Source organism: Lonchura striata, chromosome 11, assembly GCF_050655825.1.
Source record: "Lonchura striata isolate lonStrDom1 chromosome 11, ASM5065582v1, whole genome shotgun sequence".
In the NCBI taxonomy this organism is placed as follows: Eukaryota; Metazoa; Chordata; class Aves; order Passeriformes; family Estrildidae; genus Lonchura; species Lonchura striata.
The window spans coordinates 2,340,770-2,362,220 of NC_140713.1; the positions used below are offsets into that span (position 1 = coordinate 2,340,770).

Consider the following 21,451-nt stretch of genomic DNA (forward strand, 5'->3'; position numbering starts at 1 on the left):
ATGAAAACCTGGACCCGATGATCTTTGAGGTTGCTTCTAACACACTATTTTATAAGATATTAAAATATTTTAAAAAGTCTTTATGTCCCCAGAAGTTCTATATAACAGCTCTTCCATGAAACTAGCATTTTCTCCAGTTCCTTCCTCTTTGAAGATGGAGAAGTTGAGGGGAAGTTGATACCTCTTCAAGCTCCTTGAACTTCCAAAGTCCCATCACCTCAGCAGTGCACACAGCCTCAGGAATTTTGGGGTGCACAGCAGCCAGATGTTCAGCTGGGTGAACTAACTTCTCCTAGCATCTGACACTGTCTTTCATTGTTTTATTTTTCCTTCATGCTCTATCAGCTGCAACCAGAATATTACAAAAAAAAAAAAAAAAAAAAAACCCAAACACAATGGGCAATTTTCCCTTCAGGTTCAAATTACTTTGCCCCTTAAAGTGCAGAATTCCACAAAAGTGTCACTTTTTAAGGGCACTGTATATTTATCATTGAATAGAGCCAAGGCCACAGATTTACTGTTGCACTCCTGCTTCTGGGAGGATCTTTCTTGTCTGTGTTCCCTGAGGCAGCAGGGTCAGCTCAGAGCCCAAAGCAGAGGATCCCTACCCAAGTGGTCAGGAACGGCCAGGGCAGGCTCAGCCCCAGCTTAATCCCCTGAGATTTCTCTCAGGCACCCACAAAACCCAACAGAACGTTTTGCTGTCTGTGCCAGGGGTAGCAAAGGCATTCCGTTCGTGTTTTCCAAGCAGTTTGTGTTGAATATTTAGGTGGGTTTAATGTCAACACAGTTTCAATTAAACCCAAAGAGCACAGCAGCCAGCCTGAGGGGGCACATGTTAAATGCTGAGATGCTGAGCGAGATCTCGAGAGAAATAACTTGTGGAATTGATTTATAACACTATTGTGTTTTTCTGAATAATATTGCCTGCCACATATAAGGCACCTATTTAAGTATTTTCCCTTTTCTCCAACTTCCAGAAAATAAAGTTTGAAAAGCATTCTTCTCTTTAAAAGCTCTCTTTGGTGCTTTATATTACATGCAAGGCCTGAATTTCTCCTACAATTACTCAGATAATTTATCTACCAAAAGTGTAAAACAGATAATTTCCCAGCTATGAAAATACCAATATTCCACTTCAATACGTGATGTTATTTTCTTGCCTACTAAAAAAAGCAACTGAAACCATTATCTACCTGTTACAAAGAAATTTCAACTTTGTAAAAAGCTTAGATAAGTAAAACTGCCATTCTCAGAGGTCTACTTGAAAGCAAGTAAGGTACATTTTATATTTAAAGGTGAAGTTTCTTCTTCCACCCTAAGGGCTTTACATTCTCATCTTGATGTATTAATTAAAGCACATTTGTGGTGAATTTTTAATTATCTCCCTAATAAATGGTATCACAAGGAATAAAATGGTCTCTTCTCAAGTCTCTCTAGACTCCCCTGTGCCTTGGAAACAGCACTTAGGACAGCAAATGAAGAATGCAAATTACTGGGAGGCCTGTGAATGCTGATGGGCAGGGAGCAGATGGCTGTCTTGCACTCTTTCTTCATCAAAGAGCTCTGCAAAATTCTGCAGCTCTACTTGGCCACACAAAAAGATACGAGCCTCCTCCATTTCCTTCTGAAATACAGATATTTCCTTCCACTGAAAACCAGATCAAAGGAGGAAGAGGTTTTTGTGAAGCTGATTCCAATATGCTTTTCCCTGGATCAATTTTTGCTCCACCCTCCCAGGCAGAGTGGGAAGGGACGAGGGGGTGGGTGAGGACATTTGGGGTGTTTCTATGCCCCACTGCTGTCACCTTTTGTTTGGAGTGCAGGGGCAGCCCAGGAACCACAACAGCCCCACTGGGCAGTCACTGGGGTGTCACCTCGGGGAACTCGTGGCTGACAGGTGACCAATCATGACTGCCACCATACCCCAGCCAAGCACAGGTAGACTCATCCAGCAGGTCCAAAGAAATGGAAGAATGGCCATAGAATACCACAGGAAAATTGCAATTCACTGTACAGCATCAGCCAGGCACTCCCATGGGCAGGGACACTGTCGGAATCTGAGCTATTGATGATCCCGAGGTTGTAGAAAGTCTCTGTCTTTCAGTCCCACTGCCAAAGAAGAAGCCATAATTGGTCTGTGCTGGTTCCAAGGTTGTTTATTCTGTTTATCTCTCACATGTTCTGCTGCCCTGCCCAGCTCTGTCCTGCAGGGCAGCGTGTGGGGCTCTGCCCTCAGTGGGATGTGACAAACATTAAATACCAGAAACTCCCTGGGCTGGATTTACAATAACGTGCCAATATCTGTCACCTACGTTGGACAGTGTGTCCCCAGCCTGAACCAACAGAAAAATGCCAACACCACAGTGAGACATGGAGGGCATGAAGAAGGAGAAAAAGGACAAGGCACACCCAATTTCCTCCATCTTGTCCCCTTTGGACCCCTCATCTAGAATCCTAAAATTTTACTTTTGCACCCGTGCTACACTTAATTATGACTTATATCAAGCACTCAGAGCTTGTAATTCGTCCTGTAAGATTGAAAACTCTTTTCCATGGACAGAGATCACAGACAGTGTCTCTGGGGGCTCTGTCCAGGGGGGTTCCTGACCCCTGCCAGGGTCCCAGACCTGCCAGGGCAGCCAGAGAGAAGCCCTGGATTCCCACAGGACATAACTTCTGCCTGTCAGGTGTCAGCACAGAGGAGGTGGGCAATGGGACATCTACTGTTCAAATGGCACACAGTGCTGCCTTTTTAGCCCTACTTATGTACACACAAGCACAAAATGCAAGGAAATATTTGATTACTGTTATTATTATTATTTCTTTCCAGGAGGTTTTTCACAGAAGACACCCCAGGCCCTGCCAGATAAAGTGTGCAGACACATCTTTATCAAAGAGTGACACAGGTACAGTCAGCCTCAGCACAGGGAATTACACTCCCCCCTTTCAGAAGGAGCTAATAAACGCCTCTGGGGGAGGTGATTGTTGCCTTCTTTGCCCACCTATCCCTCCTGCAGAATGCCAGTGGTCAAATCCAGCCAACTGGATTTCAAACCTGCTGTTAGAGCACTGAAAGGGTAGAGGTAAGTATTACTAATTCCCTGAGAGCTGAGGCCATAAACCCTTGCTTTTGTAAATGCTGGCAGTCAATTGGTATCATGCAGTTAAAATCCTGTTTGCTGTTTCCAAAACAGACTCTAACTCATAGCCTCAGTACCTCTGGACTGTTGCCAGACACTTTAAATACAGGGGAAAATATTGGAATTCATTACTTCTATACAGAATTCTTCATCAATTAACATGGAGCTTATGACTATTTCTTTAACCACAGTCTAGCTGTTCTAATCAATTTTGTCCACCTTTATTTAAGAAAGCTATTTCAACTATGTAGAGCAGCAATCAGGAGCAGCATTTTTTAAAATACATATTTAAAATGAGACCTTAAATCATCATGCCAAAGCATTATACAGAAGAGCATCTATGGACTGCAGCATTAATTGACTATTGCACATTGTGAAATGGAGCTTCCTGTGTTTATTGTGCAATGTTGGAAGGTCTAACAAGCTGTGGATAATTGGGAAGAACCTGGATCTCCTGACCTGTGAGACATTGAGAGGTGTCTTGTACACATGTTAAAGAAATTCATGAGCAGGTATGTAAATAATACTTTCAGGGTATTTAATAATTAACATCCATGTGGCATTTTCTTGTTCAGCTAAAAATTGTTACTAACTATGCTTCAGCAATTCTGTTTTCCAACCCGCTGTCTCTTAGATTCAAAGACTTCAGGAGTTCTGCAACACTTCTGCACTCACCAGTTTAGAAGCTGCCACTCATTCAAGCTGCTAAGCAGAAAAAAGTCAATTGGAATTGTATACATTATGCTCTGTCACTACATGCTGGCATGATTCCCTTGCAGAACAGATTAGGCTACATCTCCAACATGTTGATTTCCAAATAAAGCATATTAATTTGTCTGTGACAGTTATTGCCTTGAACCACCACAAATTAAGGATGAAATAAAGTATTTATTTTTAACATTTTCACTTATATGCTCATCTGTTGAAATACAGGCATTATTTTCATCCAGGTTATAATGTGGGTGAATCAGATTCACTTGCTTGTAAAGTCTTAGTAGCTTGTAATTAAATTGAGTATTTTATATGGAACACCGGGCAGAGATTTATGATGTGTGCACTGTCCTGGCATGTGTGCAGCTTCCCTTGCAGACCTGCACAGCACAGCCACTACAAACCTCTATTTTTACACTGAATTTTCTAAGTCATGGCTGATTAGCATTGGGCTCCAGAAGAGGAGCAGAGCCAGGCTCAGAGGATGCTTGACACAGCTCTGCTGAGCCACCCATTCTGAGCACCCTGACACACACACACACTCACACACACACACACACACTCACACAGCACTGCTGGGTGTGGGTTCTGGCTGTGCAGAACCCACAGCTGCCCCCAGGGCTGGGCTGCCCAAGGTGGCCAGAGCGGGTAGCAGGCCCAGGAGCATCACAATAGAACACCCAGAGCAGATATCACAGCTCCAAGTGCAGACCTCCGCCGGGCAGGAGAGGCAGAGCACAGCCCTCCCGTTTGAGCAGCCAGCAGCCAAATTTCCATCAGCTGCATTCTGCCCACAGCTCCTGCTCCCGGAATTCAGGGTCAGAGCTCCTCATTTTCATATTCCTGTCTCATTTGCGCCCAGCTGGAGCAGGAGCATTTTTCCAGCAGGTACAGGAGGGAGGTCACAGGGGCACAGTGCCACCCACAGCAGCTCCTGCCAGTGGCAAACCAGCTGTGGCCACGGAGTGACACCAGAGCTCACCTTCCACAGGGACACTGAGTGTGCCTGGAACCAAAGCAGGGCGGCTTCATACAGAGGGATGTGCTGCCACCTGCAAAGCAGTAGGCAGTGCTCAGGGTAGAGTGCAAGTGAAATAAAAATCAATGGCACTTTAGAGTAAAATAGCACAGACAGCTGGAGCCAAAGGCACAGAGCATGGCTAGGGAAGTATTCTGGACAAAGGTCATTCCTTTCTAAATCATGCTGCAAACAGAAATGTTTGGAAGGTTCTAAAGGCAGAGGAGCCACCAGATCACAGAGCTTTTCCCTCACAGCTATAGATCCCTGTGAGGTATCAGGAACACCTCCAGCTTTCTCATAGAACAGTCTTTTCTCCAAAAAAACCTCACTCTGGATGAGCCCTTCTCTCCCTTGACAGCAAATCAGGGACATTAAGTGCCTGTGGCCAACCTGTGGTCTCTGCTTCCTTCTGATCCCTTCAGCTGATCTCAGGGCAGCCAAGATTTAGCTCCTAAGAAATTGATATTTTCACTCTGACACGAAACACATCAAAAATTACATCATTAGTAATCTCTTGCACTCAGCACCCATTGAAGTGTCAACCTTTTGACAGCTGAATTGTCAAGGTTGTATCAATAAGTGACAGTAATAAGTTTTTCCATAATCCTTAGTGGATCCACTGGTTGCTAGGCAAACTTTTTATTACAGGATTGATGAAGAGGTGCAAAAAGACATATTAAAAAATGGCAAAGTCGTCCTCCTTCCCCAAAGCAGTTTAACAAAAAGCTATTTGCAAAATCAAGATGACATAGTATAGAAATTACCAGGGACTTTGACGAGGGGGAAATGTTTTGAGTTATGCACCATTTGGCTGAATTTTACACAGCAAAATATTTATCAGAAACTCTGAAAAAGTAATTTCTTCCTGAATATTCAACAAAGCAAAACACAGATATCTGCCAGTTTCCATCCAAATTCCTTCAGATCACTAAATATCAGCACAGCTGCATCAGCACCTCAGGGAATACTTGGGAAGTAAAGCACTATTCACAGGAATCTGTCCCCTGGTTCTGACTAATATGTACTCTGGGATACACTCAATTTATAAACAATCACTCTCAGACATCTTCATTTTCTGGGTAGACCTAAACTCACCTGAATAGCTGCCCTGTTTGAATGGTGCCCTCATCCCAGACTTCCCATTTGTACAGGATGTGCATCTATAGCTTTATGCCCTTACAGGGTTTCTGTCAAGCAGCAGAAGATGAAACAAAGATCTGTCATTCACCTGTTATTGTTATTCACCTCAATCCCCCTGTGTTCCAACAGCTCCTCTCCCTTTTTGCCTGGCTTTAGGACCTCCAGTCTTCTCCAACCTCCCCCTTGCTCCTGCACCACCTCTGGCTGCTGACAACCCTCCTAGACCCAGCAGAAGAAACTCATCTCCTTTTCTTCAAAAAGGAGATTGAAGGGTCAAAAACCTTTGACCACCTCTTGCCAGGAGGCTTGGCTACCATCCTGAAATATTCCCTTTCTTTTAAGTGCATGAAGGTTATTAATCCTTTCCCATCAAGCCTGTGCCACCCAGGAACCCCGCCCCAGCCTGCCATGGCCAGGATGCCCCACTGCACAGATATTCTGCCTGCTCCATGCTCTGAAAAGCTCTTGCTCTTCACTTCCAACCTATCTAAAATATTTAATAAGTACTTGAAACAGGCACCAACATTTAGTTTGTCTCCTGAAAAACAAGGGTGAAAACATATGGGTAATGTGCAGCCTGCTTTGCAAAACAATAACGAAGCATCTGGTAACTTCTCCAGGAAAAGAAATGGAAGCTGAGGGGGTATTTTGCAGAACTTGGAAGCGTGCATGGGATGGTGTGCTGTTATCCAGCATGTGTCTAAACACACACAGTCTCCTAGTGCAGCTTGAGAGGAGATATTTGGTGCATTCATTGTAAATCTCTGGCAAGCAGAGCACACAGCCACTCTGCTGCTAGCAGGGAGCCAACCCAGGCAGGAGGTGTGCCCAAAAATGCAGAGACATGGCTTGTGGCAGAGCCATAGGCAGATCATACCTTCACTGTGGCATAGCCAGCAGAGCAAACCCCTCATTGGCCAATAGATTTTTGCCAGCTGGGATAATACATCTATCCTAAAATTACATTTTTCCCTTCATTTAAAGTTTAGCATCAAGTCCCATTCTATCCCCTGCTATGACAAATAAGCAAATTTGGTTTGTGTGATTGAAATCTGAGGCATCAAAAATATGCCTTCCAGATATTCCTTTAGTGGTATTACTACACTCCCATAACCTTGCATAAAATGCCAAATGTAACAAGAGTACATATAATGCACTACATAATGCTCACACCCATGGGTTAGGGAGTGTGTGTTGAGCCACAATATCAGCCAGTACAACAGACCCAGGCTTTGCCTCAGCAGTGGAAGAAAAGAACTCTAATTAGAGAACTGTAAGAAAATTAAAACTCAAGTTGTTATGAAAGACTATAAAAAGGATCAATGCTGAGAGAGGGAAGGGCATGCAAGTAGAATCCACTCAGCAAGGACATGATCAAAGGCAGGACAGACTGCAAACACTCTGTAATGTGCAAACACCTCCAAGGTGTGCTGAGGATCTGAGCAGCATCCTCCTCACAGCAGGAGGCTGCAGGCACATTTGGCATGGCCTAATTTGCCAGCACATCACAGCCAGCTAATAAAGGCATTCCTCAAAGCCAGGCACGCTCTGCTGGGCTGGGCTGGCAGTGAAACGAGAGAGCTGCTCTCCATGCAGCAGGCAGCAGCCACCCCTGGCTCTGCTGCAGCTCCAGCACTGGAGGTAACGCATGGCTGGGACACGCTGGGTGTGCAGGAGCCAGGTGGGACACTCAGCAGCCCCGTGTTGGGGGGTGCAGGACCCGTGCTGGGGGGTGCAGGACCCATGCTGGGGGGTACAGGACCCATGTTGGGGTGTGCAGGACCTGTGGTGGGGGACACTCAGCAGCCCCATGCTCACCTTGGGATGGGAAGGGCCAGCAGCCAGTCCCAGTTCAGGTCCCAGTCCAGGTCCCAGCTCAGGTCCCAGCTCAGGTCCCAGTCCAGGTCCCTGTCTAGGTCCCAGTCCAGGTCCCAGTCCAGGTCCCAGTTCAGGTCCCAGTTCAGGTCCCAGCTCAGGTCCCAGCTCAGGTCCCAGTCCAGGTCCCATCTCAGGTCCCATCTCAGGTCCCAGTCCAGGTCACAGCTCAGGTCCCAGCTCAGGTCGCAGCTCAGGTCCCAGCTCATGTCCCAGTCCAGGTCCCATCTCAGGTCCCATCTCAGGTCCCAGTCCAGGTCACAGCTCAGGTCGCAGCTCAGGTCCCAGCTCAGGTCCCAGCTCAGGTCCCAGTCCAGGTCACAGCTCAGGTCCCTGTCTAGGTCCCAGTCCAGGTCCCAGCTCAGGTCCCAGCTCATGTCCCAGTCCAGGTCCCAGTCCAGGTCCCAGCTCAGGTCCCAGCTCATGTCCCAGTCCAGGTCCCAGCTCAGGTCCCAGCTCACACCGAGGGCAGGAGCAGTGCTGGCAGGAGCTCAGCCCACACCCAGCCCACACTCCTGCCCTGGGACAGTCAGGCTGCCAGGCCAAGACCTCCATCCCACTGATCCCAGCAAGCACCTCAGAGGCCTGTGTAAGCCCCATCTCTGCTGAAGAAATATTTCTCATTTACCAAAACAATCCTCAGAAACACTGAGTCTTGGATGCTCTTCCTCAGAGCAATGACCCAGGCCCAGATTCCCTTTTTGTTCAGGAAATTCCACAGGGGAATGGCACAAGGGAACAGCCAAGCTACAGAGTTCCTGGGGGTTCATGTGACCTCCAGCCCCAGCTGTCAGGCAGCTTTACCTGTTCCCTGCATGTCCCCAGTAAGAGCAAAGCAGCCCACACTGGCTCAGGAGGGTCCCACACCCATTCCCCAGCTGGATCTCTGTCACTCTGTGTCCCTGAGCCTGACTGATCTCTCTGCACCCATCACTGGAGACAGACCCTTGGGGTCTGAATACCTGTGTCCTTTGAAAATTAGAAGGAGGGGAAGGTGGCAGTTTTAAAAAAATTCAGCCTTAACCCAAACTAGTCCTCTGTACAGTGCCTAAGCATGCAGAATTCCAAGGAGGAATTAATAATTAATATCTTGATGTAAGGAGAGCTGTGGTTTTCATTCTCCTCACAGCTGTCAGGGAGGCACAGATGCAGCAGCACCTTGTGTAATTGGAACCTTTCTTTTACAAATAGTGCACTAGCCTGTGTTTTGTCTCCTCTGATGCCTGTGTAATACAATCAAGGCTCACCAATCAAGGCTCCTTCCCCTTTGTTTGCCCTTGAGATGCTGCAGAAAGCCTCGTCTGTGCCCTGCACAGTGAGAGTGGTGTGACACAGCTGCAGCACAGAGAGCTTTTGTCCTGACTTTAAGGTATCCCCAAAGTGCCAGCTGGAAGCACATTCCAGCCTAGTCAGGTGCTGTTCTCCAAAATATGCCATTATGTACCAATAATTAACAAATCTATCAACAGACTTCCTTTGTGCTCCTCGGTACACAGAATTTAAACACACTGCAGAAGGGTAGCAGTTTCTGGGTGGCAAACAGAAACACATCTAGTTGCCAGGGCTGAGACATGAACACAGCAAAACAGCTGAGCCACAGAGGGATGGGAGAACACACAGATCATGATCCTGGGGAAAAACCTTCTGCGACGGCCAGGGCAGAGCCTGTCCATGGGGACACTTGGAACTGCAGAGCAGCATCTGCAGTGGAAACCTTGTCAAATCTTAACCAGTTATGGCTCTTCAAAGGGACATATCTGGTGTGAGCATTTCAAGCTCAACATTCCTGCTGTTTCTGGGGAGTACCCTGAAGGAAGAATGAGCTCATTTTACCTGGGCTAAATGCAAATTCTCACAAATATTTTATTTTAAGATCAGGATACTTTTTTTACTTTTTCCAGGATACTTTTCTACTTGCAGATAAGGCAAGTGATGGCAGCAAGGACACAAAGATAAAAGAGCTTTAGTTTTCATGATAACCTACCTGATTTTAAGATCGCTTTTTAAGTTCATGCCCATTGAGTATAAATATGGATTGGATGAAGAGCCAGGAAAACAGTGTGGATGGTGTGAGGAGGGAAGACTGTTAATGATCTGAGCTGGAGACTTTGTAGATGAGCTGAGTAACTGCAACAGGAAAACCAGGAATACCTGGGCAGGGCTTTGGCTTCAGACAGGAGAGGAGCAAAGGCTGTGCTTGGATACAACCACCTAGAGAATGGGCTTGTTTGAAAGGGAAAGAAAAGCAAAAAGGATTTGGGTAAGTGAGCAGCAGAACGTGTGCCCAAATATCACATCCTGCCCCCGGCCTTAGCATCACGTCCTGGGCACAGAAACATCTTCTTTATTTTAGGAATAGGGGAAAAGAATGTATAAGCACAATTAGAAAAATAATTAAAGCAGATATCAAATTATGAAGTTAATTTGCCATGAGTAACACTGCAATCAAAGGTCAGGGCAGTTTTGGAGGTCTCTTTGTCTCAGGGAGTCACAACTGGATCTGGCCCAAGTGGGCATCTCTACTGCCCTGAGCTATGGCCACTTTCTTCACCAGCCAGCAGTGGCAGAACAAGCAGGATTTATATTTTCTTCACCAGGGAATCCCTAAAGGTGGGTGAATTTACCTGCACTGGGCTGGCTGCCCTTCTCCTGGAGCCCCCAGGGAAGTGTGAGACCCTCTGTGCAGTGCAGTCAGCCAGGTTCACTCCCTGCCCTGCTCTGGCTCAGTCTTTCCCAGCACCTTCCCTCTATCCTTCCAAAGAGCTGGAGGGAAGTCCAGCAGCAAGGGGATAAGGAGGCTTTCAACTGGGGCCTGATTCCCTAGCAAGTCCCAAGAGCTCAGAAGCTTTCAGCTGTATCCTGTTCACATTTTTTCCTTGTCAGACATCCCTTGATGAGAACAAAGTCTGACAGGAGGGAAGGAAGAAGGAAACTACATAAGCAAAACAAAAGTGTAATTAAATTCCTACTGCAAATGAGCAGATCAGGTCTTGGTTGTTATTTTTTCTTCTTTCTGGCACGTTCTGGACAGTTCTTTCAGGAATTTTCTGCTAAATGGAGCTCAGAGGGCAGGATAAGGGCTCCTTTTTCAAAGGAGTGGCAAAAGTCTTGTCTCTTGTTTCACTACCACTGTCTCATGCCATTTGCACCAACATGAGCACTGACAGGGGAAGCACAAAGTGTTTCTTTTCAGGGCTCTGAAATGAAAGTACCAAGGCCATGGCTGAACTGCACAGGATGAAAGCACACTTCCACACAGAGCCAGCCTGCTGGGCTGGCTCAGCAGCTGCTCTCAGCATCACAAAATGCCAGCTGACTGATACTGTTAGTGCTCCTCAGGCCTCTCATCAATCACAGCTGAAGCCTCTCCCAGGGAGTTACTTAGGGAAGCAAGGCCATTCCTCCTGCTCATCCTGCTCTCAGATTTTCAGAGGCTCCATCATTCTCACTTAGACAAGTGCTTTGTTTCTCTCCTCACACAACTTCTAGGTACAAACTGCTTTTGATTTAGCACCCAGATTAAATCTTTACCCCATCTCGATTTTCTAATTGGAAAAAGGCCAGAGGCAAATGTAAGGAAAATTGTCCCTGATTCCTTCTCTCAAAGTAAAGCTGTGACATTTAAGAAGTACACAGAGGATGTTGAGAGTGAGGTGCTTTCAACACTGCCTGGAGAAGAAAAACCATGAGGTCCTGATGAGAACACAAAGTGATGTCACACTGAGCTGCCCTTCTTTTGTTCAAGGTTCCTGGCAGAACAAACTGAAGATATTTCTTACAGTGGGGACAGTAGATCTACTCCAGATATTTTACCTGCAGGCAGAACATCACCCAGACATTCCTGGAGTGCTTAAACAGATCAAGACCAACTCCAGAAGCTAAATACAGTTAAAACAGGTTAGATCTTCTAAGAAATAAAATGCTAATTACTGAACTAGAACAGGCTTCCACATCCCATGAACAAGAACAATCCTTTTGTTCACTTTCTGACAATTTACTTGCAATATGTTCAACCTGACACAGTGCAAGGCTACTTTGAAAGGTGCTGAAATAGTCATTCAAATTCAAAATCTGATTGCCCACATGAAATGTTACCATCCCTTTCAGATATTTCAGCTATGAAATTCTGGCAAGCAAATTATCTAAAAACTCTTAAGGGTTCAAAATTAATAAGCATTACCTCAATTTATTCTGAAAACAAAATTATGCCTGATTTTCTTTCAGTATTTCTACCAGCTGAAAGTTATGCTTTATTTTGAGGGGCATAAAAAAGGAAGGAGCAAAGCTTTAAAGAAATTGTGAACTTCATTGAAAGCTGGATAGAAAAGGAAAAAAGTGAATCTTTCAACTCTAAATGCAAGGTAGACAGCAAATCCCCAGCATTTAAACCAGCAAGGACTACATAGTTTTGCAATCAAGATTACTGCATTGACAGCTTTATTTCTCGAGTTTTAACTTAATAACATTTAGCAAAGGTTTCAGAAAGTATGCATTTATATGGAGGTTTATTTTACTTCTAAGGTACTTGATTATTTATTTGGGTTTAGGGCTGGGGTTTTTTAGCTAATAGAAGAATGACAGTGCTGGTTTTTAAAACCATCTTTAGTTACAGCTGCAATAGAGAAAAACTCTCTCTGGATACCATTTAATTTCCATGACAGAGTTATTTCTGAAATCCAGACTCCAAAAGCTATTAATTTAATGCATTAGATGGATTTGCATGCACTTAAATTCATGACTTAGAATGGTAACAAGCGTGCTCACACAAAGCCAGTACTCACTCACTCACTCCAGTCACTCATGGCCATTGAACTGCCCCTCACTGAGGGCTAGAGGTGTTTTCCCAGGCTGGGGAAGTGACCTGCTTGAGTGATCCTGCAGAGGGGAACTCCAGCCCCAAGTTCTGCCTTCCTTGCCCCGCTTTAACACCTCACCAAAACCTCTGGGGGAGCAGTTCCTCATCTGAGAGGTGGAACAAGCTGTGGGAACACGCGGCTGCTCACTTCCACATTGCAGCCCTGGGAAATCCAGCACAGAGGGGTTTCTCAATGAATCAGCCACAGATTCACTGGGGTTGTTTAGAGAGGGACGGGACGGGACGGGACGGGACGGGACGGGACGGGATGGGATGGGATGGGATGGGATGGGATGGGATGGGATGGGATGGGATGGGATGGCTCCACCAGCATTGCAGCATCCTGAAGGACGCAGATTCCAGGAACTCTGTACCCTATATGCTTTGGGACGACACTGTCCATGCAGCCACATGGATGGATGGATGGATGGATGGATGGATGGATGGATGGATGGATGATGGATGATGGATGGATGGATGGATGGATGGATGGATGGATGATGGATAGACGATGGATGGATGGATGGATGGATGGATGGATGGATGGATGGATGGATGATGGATGGATGGATGGATGGATGGATGGATTGGTGGATGGATGGATGGATGGATGGATGGATGGATGGATGGATGATGGATGATGGATGGATGGATGGATGGATGGATGGATGGATGGATGGATGGATGATGGATGGATGGATGGATGGATGATGGATGATGGATGGATGGATGGATGGATGGATGGATGGATGGATGGATGATGGATGGACGATGGATGGATGGATGGATGGATGGATGGATGGATGGATGGATGGATGGATTGTTGGATCCAACTGGCAGTGACTGATGAGCCTATGGCCTATGACCTGCAGTTTCTGGGGTTTTAGCTGAAAACTGCACCTGCAGCTGCTTAATCCCTGCACTCAAAGGCTCACCCCCTAACATGCCACAGCCCAGTGCAATTCTAGGAACCTGGTCAGCTTCCAGACTGCAGACACACATCCTGGTGTGCTCAGCAGGAGCCTGTGCACCACATTTTTTGTGCCCACGCTGTCCCAGGGTCAGGGACAGCTTTCCAAAGCTTGTCTTCTGGTCTCAGCTGTAATACTAACAATAATCATTCCAGAGGAGAAAAAAAAAAAGTTAAAAAATGAAGGATTAAATCATTTATATATTTTAAGAAGGTCTGAGAAATGACATGAATTAAAATTACTAAATGAGTTAAGGGTTATGGTTCTCTGCAGTGAAGCAGAGAAATGTCAGTCTGTGGAAACAGCAGGACCTGTAATTGAAAATTCAAATGGAGAAATTGTTGGGATGGAATTGGCTTTGGAGAAAACAGTTTAAAAACCTCTTTATACCTCTTTCTCTAAAACTAAGATTGTATTTGATCTCAAATGTAAAAAATCACATTTTGTCCAAGAGGCAAACTAAGACCAGCATATTTCGTTAAAAAAATAAATTCAGATTTACAATCAAATTGTGGTTCACAATCCCTCCCATTGAATCCTGAAAATAATTTTTGTTGTCAGTAGCAGCAATAAATCATTGCCCATCTTAGCTGTGGAGGAATGCAGTTTTTATGACCCAAGGAATTGGCAGTAACATGCACAAAAGTAAGGAAAAGGCATTATCCAGATTACTAGAGCAGCAGCCTGCTGGAACAGGCTTATATAGTACAACCTGTCAAAATATTCATTGATCTCTTTGCTTAATGCAATGCCTAGTACATGAAAATGATACTTTGCACCGTCTTATTTACTACAGGCAAGAAGGTTAATGCAGGAGAACATATTAAAGGTCATTTCCATTCTTTGAAATAATTAACTGTAGCACTTGCAGAAACCTTTTAGGGAGATTTGCAGCAGAAAATGCTTTTAAATAACTTCATGGGTAACCACATTAACATAAATCCTCAGACAGTGGAGGCTGGACAAAGAACTTGGAATAAGACAGCAGCCCGCACGAGAAAGTCCCAAGGTATCTTGAGTTTCCAGACCAGCAGTGCCCACTGCACACCCTTTTGTTCCATGGTTCTTGTAGGCCCAAGAGGAACACTTTTAAGTGCTTACAACTAGTTTAATTCAAGATTTCCATATTGGAACAAACCTTCAGTGGACTGGAAATACAACACATACTTCATTGTCATTTAACCAGATCTCTGAATGGCTCCAAAAATACTGAGACCATTAAAGAGAAGCTCATTAAACAGGAGCAGGAATCAAGCTGAAAACCACACGGTCCTGTGGTGCTGGACCCCGAAACTCCTCTTGTCATCTTGTAGAAAAGGTTTGGTTCATTTGGAGCAGAAGAAACTGTCAGAACTCAGCAGCCAGCATGGGAGAAGCAGGGTCTGCAAGCAGACAGGAGGAGCCCAACCAAGCCCAGCACTGCTGGCATGGCTGGAACCTCATTTCCTGCCTCTCTTTGGGGGCAGTATTTTTGTAAGGTGGAGAACTTTTAAGAAATAATTTTTAATACTCTTTGTTCAGTGTTGTCTCCTCTTGAGGTAACATAGCTAAAATACCCAGAGCTGGTGATAATGAGAGAGGTGCACAGAGAAAGCAAAGAGGAGGTTCCTGTATTTTAATCAGCAGTTGTAGCACACATGGCAGGAACCATTGAGCTTCCACATGCAGGAAGCATAGGAGAGGCAAGCATGTCTTCCCTAAACTTAGGTCATAAGAAGAGCAATGGGATGTGTTAAAATTATGAGGTGGAGAGGCTCCAGCTGTGTAACATTTTGGTGGTCTCTGTTAGTGCTGGCAGCTACACGGACATTGCCATGCTTGAATTACACCGGGTGACATTCCCAAAGCAGTGACAAGCTCATAAACACCACAGATCTGCTCCCCAGGTCCAGAGAAACCCTTCAGGAGCCTTGAGCTGCCCACAGGGACACCGTGAACCCCAGCAAAGCTCTGGGCATCAGTCCCAGCAAGGAGTGAACTACATACAGCTCATAGAGAGCAGGCAGGGACCAGCTTCTGCTTGGGAAATCTATTTGTATTAATTTATCACTTTTCAGGCTCAGTAATCACTTGCTTCTGTATAAAAGCCATGAAACCCAAATGGAAAAGCCAAAGTGTGGGGAAGTGTCCCCATGTCCTTTAAACATCCTCAGGCTGTTGGCAGTGGTGGGGTCAGCAGATCATCGAGTGCTGCCTGCTCACTGCTCCTTGTAGCTACATTTCCCCCCGTGCAGAGCAGCAGGGTCTCTGCCCGTGCCCACAGCCCCTGGAAGGGCAGGGTGACCCTCCAAAGACAGGGCAAGATGCCAGCGGAAGTCTTCTCCTTCCAGCACAAGTCACTGTGGCACAAACATCAGGAATATTTTCCTGCTGAACTCTGCTGTCAGTTACAGCTACAGCCATTTTTACCCTCAGACACATTACAAGCATAATGGAGAACACATAAATGAATGCACAGTCATTACAGATATTTATATGCATCCTGCTGGTGAGAGATCATACCTATAATTCATATGTGGTAAAGCCACAAAATTATGAAGGTCTTCCTAGCACAGCCGTTCATAATCCAGTGGGAATCCATTACATTTTTATTTCTCATGCTACAAGAGGCAATTTATGACTGTCTGTATTTCACATTATGTTTTAGAGGTGATGATAATGTAAAAGCAGCCTGACCTCAAAATGGAATAACTGATTGAGGCAGAGAGCCATTGCACAAAATGTATACTTGGTTTCTTAAAGAAATAAGCAACTACAGCTTTTTAAATTTTTGTCATGTAATTCACTTCAGAAAAACATTTTCATCAAATTAATTTGTTTAATTTAATTTAATTTAATTTTCCTCTTAGATCTGGATTTATTTGATTTCCTTAATTTCAACCCAACACAAAAATGCAGGCTCTTTCAGAAACATTAACATACCTCATTCTCTGGTCTTTCATGCTGGTCTTTCCCAAGCCCCTTTGTGGTCAATACTGAGCTGTTCTCAGCCCAAATGGATATTTCAAGACTTACTATTTATCTTCTTCCTTATTGTGTTGTGAGACATAAGCTCTTGGTGTATTTACATGTATTTAGGAGTTACTGTGGTGACATCACTAAAAGAGGATGAGAATTAATGTCAGAGTTGTCACACCTAACTACATAAAATTTTATGGGTTTGAGTTGTACTTATTCCTTCTTAGAACTGAAATAACATTTGTGATAACAACTATCCTATGTCCTCTGCAAAAGCTTTCCTTTACCTGTGCTTTTGTTGTGGGGTTTGTTATTATTTCTGGGGATAAATCTTCTATCACATCCATTTGATATCCTAACAGGAATATAATTCTGCTCGTACCTTTGCAAACCCAGCACATTTTCAGATTCGCAAGTCCCCAGCATTAAGGACAGCATTGCTATATTCTGATAGCAGTTTTTTAAAAGCAGTAAATTGTGTTCTCTCTTTTTGGGGGCATGAGTATTTCAGAGTAGATCCATAAAAACTGACAGCTAGCTAAACTTTATACATCTTGACCTCACTAAGAGTCCTGTTTCACCTGCAGCAGAGCCATTTATATTGGCATTATGTGTTACACAAGTCTGGCTGCAGTAAAATTACCCTTAATAAGCCAAATTATATTTTAAAAGAATAATGAAATAAGAAATAATGACTATAATATTTAATGTATCATTTAACTGTCACATTAATACTAAATCCATCAGTAAAGTTGACAGAGCTACAGTGATTTAGCAGTCACTAATCCAGACCATCAGAGCTTTATGTTAATACCAGCAAAGAGCATTTTGGGGATGAGCCATATAATTTCTCAGATGGAAAATTGCTTTCTTGAGGTCCCTGAACAGTTACAACTACATGGGACTTGTAGTGAGGCTGCTCAAAATTAGTCATGGTATCAGAACGTGGCTGTAGCAAGGGTAAAACATGATGCCATTTTCCAGATTTCACTGTGATACCTCTTGATGGACTATTTTTTTAAATATCATTGTGGCTATGCAGCATTTGGTACTATAACAGTGCCTTCTTCTTTTCACATTAAGCAACTCTGGTGTTGGGCAAAGGTACAAATTTATTTCCTACAGCGTGAGGCTTGAATTGCAACTGAGCTTTTGAATGCTTCAGGGATGTCAGCCCCAGGCTCTCTTTGCTCACCATGGAAAACTCCAATTGCCCAAAGAGCCTCCTTTCCATGGAAAGGCAACAGCTCGAGTGCCACATGCCCTGTTGTCCCTTCCTTCATTGAAAAGGCCACCAGTGCAGGTTTAGCAGAAGCCACATGGAACCACTTTTTTCCTGGGCACTGGGCATTGCGCTCCAGCCTCCCAGAACAAGAGAAAAGCTCCACAGTCTATTACAAACATCCCAGGCCATTTGAGCATTCAGATTAAAAACCCTGTAAAGACAACCCATGAAAACACACGGGTTTACCAAGGTCTGCTTCAGCCTGTGTGCTCTGTGGAAGCCTTCAGGCCTGAAGCTGCAGCCCTGGTTTCAATCTTTAGTGCTGGCCTCCCCCAATAACAACTTTCATGGCCACTGTGCTTGGCTTAAAAATTCAGTAGCCTCTGGCCACAGACAACCATCCACCAAACAGCCTGTTATCTTCCCAAAGTTAAAAAAGTGTGTTTAGGATTACTTTGGCTTTCAGGTCACATTCTTGCATCCTTCCTGAACTCTTGCTTCCCAGGAGATTCTGCCTGGTGATAGATTCAATGTGTTTTTCCTCCTGTCCTTTAAAGCCAATTCATTCATCACACTAGGTGGGGTACATTTTTTAAGCACTGGAATGAGAGCTGGTCAGCACAAAACAGCATGTGTGAAAGTGAAAACTGCTGAAAACAGGCCTGGGGCAGTACTGGGAAAGAGTCCAGAGAAATGCACAAAAACCTCCCTTATCAAACCCAAAATTCGGTATCAAGCAGCTCACTGCACCTTGCTCTCAAAATCTCTGGAATCTCAACTGATGTTCCAGTTGTTATCCTGCATTAAGATTTACTCATATTAATCTGGAATATGGCCCAAAAATTTCAAAATTTTCTTTCATCTTTGCTGAGGGAAGGCATCAGGAAAGAAAACTGCTCCACAGCCAGCCTGGATTGATATTGTCTACACAATGAACACAACACCACAGACAGAAACTATTCCAAGTAATTTTCACATCACTTTTAAAAGACAATGATATGTCTCCACATATATTCTCTATATGTACACTCATCCTCTTGGCTCCCCCAAATTACTGCCAAAGAAGATATTTTAGAAAACAAGACCAGCTTTCTTTGCAACCAGAATTGTGCATCTCATCATTTACTTTTCACGTCACAACCAAAAAGAATTAGGATGTAAAAAATTCACATCAAATAACACAGCTACTCCCAATATTGACTAAATGTAAGAACTGAGGAAATCTCCTCTTAAAATCAGATTAAATTAATAACAGGCTCTGCCTTTGCATGGTACAGAAATACATTTTTACTAGAAATTACCTGGATTTGGTTCTTGTCAGTCCAGCTGTGAGTTTGGGACTGGTCACAAAAGTCAGGGCATGGGGTTTTCATCTCTAGGGATATTCACTGTTGCACTGTGTGCACAAAAACAAACCCACTGTTTAGAACTCAGGTTGTTAATACCCAACAAAATCACAGAACACATTTTGAATTCAGACCTAGAAGCATTTTTGAACTACAGGCATAGAAAAAAAATTCAGCCCTAGAGATGAAATCTTTCTGCTGCTGTTGATTTTCATGTATCACTAACCTACATAATGTGTTATTTAATCTACCATCAGTGATTTTAATGGGCCAATGCTGATAATTTTTTAATCTGCCATTAAATAGAGAAATTAAAACAGACAGATGTCACAGTCACAGAGGAGACACTAACCAGGAAGGAGGGGTGTGCCCATTCAAGTCCTGTCAGCACACAGGCTGATTACCATATCTTGAGCTCCTCAGGAGGGGGCTTCAGATATGGGCAAGGGGAGACACAACCCTTATCTGTTGGGGAAGCTGGTATACACAGCAAAGGGTATCTTGGATCTCCTCCAAGATCTCCTATTTCTAAAATGCATTAGTATTAAAATTCTACACTAACACACAAAAAGAGTTTTCTCTCTTTCCTTGCATTCTGGTTTGTTTCCCCAATATCCAGTTTCTTAGGCATGGAAATAAACCCCAACAATCCCAAAAGAGAAAAGCCCACTACAAAGGTACACGTTTGCCATTCTACCACAGTCTATATCTCTTCTTTCAGCAAACACAATGTGTTTCCTGTCCCAAGCTTTGCAACAACGGAAATCCTTTCAACAGAAGCATCAATGGGTGAAAACATACCAGAACTACTGCATTCAGATAGAAAAAAGTTCCCTTTCCCACCTATTATTCTATTTAAAGTGTGCTTGAGAGCATTAGTGGCACCCAGGTTGTGTGTGTCCCTTCACCACCATGGGTGGGTTTCACTGAATGTCTTCAGAGAGCTGAGAAATGAGTTGGTCATTTTCTCTTCAGTAAAAGTCTCCTCCTGTGACAATTATTAATCCAATAAGTGAGCACATGGAACAAATGTCATGGCAAATCCTAGCTGGGACACGGGATTTGCCCAGCACCACCAGTGCCAAACCAGTGCCACTGTGGGCTGGAGAGAGGCCAGAAGCACCCCAGTCCCAGCTGCATTTGGGCTGTTCCTGCCTCTGCTCTCCCGAGTTTCAGAGATCCTTTGGCCCTGCACATCCCTACACGCAGAGGAGGATGGAGGCAGCACAGCTGGCACAAGACACACACACAACAGCCTGAGGGGCTGTGGAGGCCAGCACTGAACTCACCTCCACAGCACCCCCTGCTAATACAGATGCACAAATAGAGTTTGCATCATAAATTGACCTTTTGTGAAACAAAGAGAATTCAGAGGTGCAACAATTTTTGCATGGCTTTCTCTTTGACTGCTGATGAAGTTGTGTGTTTGCATCATTTCTATAACAGAAAGCAGCTCACACTACATAATGAACACAGCAAAATGTTACCAATCCAATTAAAACCAGAAGTCAGCTTCTGCTTTCCACAAAATGAAAGCAGCAGTTGATTTTAAGTGGTAATAAAAGCCTTTAAAATCACCATTGTAGTTCTTACTATTTTCAAAATATACACTTCCAAGTCATATCAACCTCCAAGAGTAAAGCCAGAATGCAGATTACCTGACTCATTACAGCAATACTGTTAAAGGAAATGGGATCATTCTTCCCACCATGGGGCATACATTAAGGTATTGTTATAAAATTTTGTGTCACACATTAGGATCCAAAATGAAAAATCTAAGCCATCCTTGAAAAAAATATGATCCATAAAAAAAACAGGAAATCAGTAAGAAAATCAAAAGGAAATAATATTTGAGCTATTCACAGACAGATTTGTTCCACAGAATTATAGAATTGTTTGGGTTGGAAAAGGCCTGAGACCATGAAGTCCGACCATTCTCCCATCACTGCCAAGGCCACCATGTCTCCAGGAGCCACATCCACATGGCTGTTAATTCCTCCAGGGATGGGGACTCCAGCCCTGGCCTGAGCAGTCTGTTCAGAATCCCAGAATCATTCAGGCTGGCAAAGCCCTCCCAACCCATGGAGTCCCAGCCGTGCCCGATGCCCACCCTGTCCCCAGCCCAGAGCTCTGAGTGCCACCTCCAGCCCTTCTGGGACACCTCCAGGGATGGGCACCCCAAACCTCCCTGGGCAGCCCCTGCCAA

The 21,451-nt window shown here is 44.4% G+C and overlaps 1 long non-coding RNA gene across 1 annotated transcript in view; it reads right to left on the reverse strand.

Moving 5' to 3' along the window:
- The window catches only part of LOC146766340 (uncharacterized), a 54,925-nt gene extending 34,589 nt beyond the window's left edge, over window positions 1-20,336 (reverse strand). The window contains exon 1 of the long non-coding RNA XR_014957783.1: window positions 16,639-20,336. This is a non-coding gene — a long non-coding RNA (uncharacterized LOC146766340). The remainder of the gene's footprint in view (window positions 1-16,638) is intronic.
- Window positions 20,337-21,451: the final 1,115 nt, after the last annotated feature.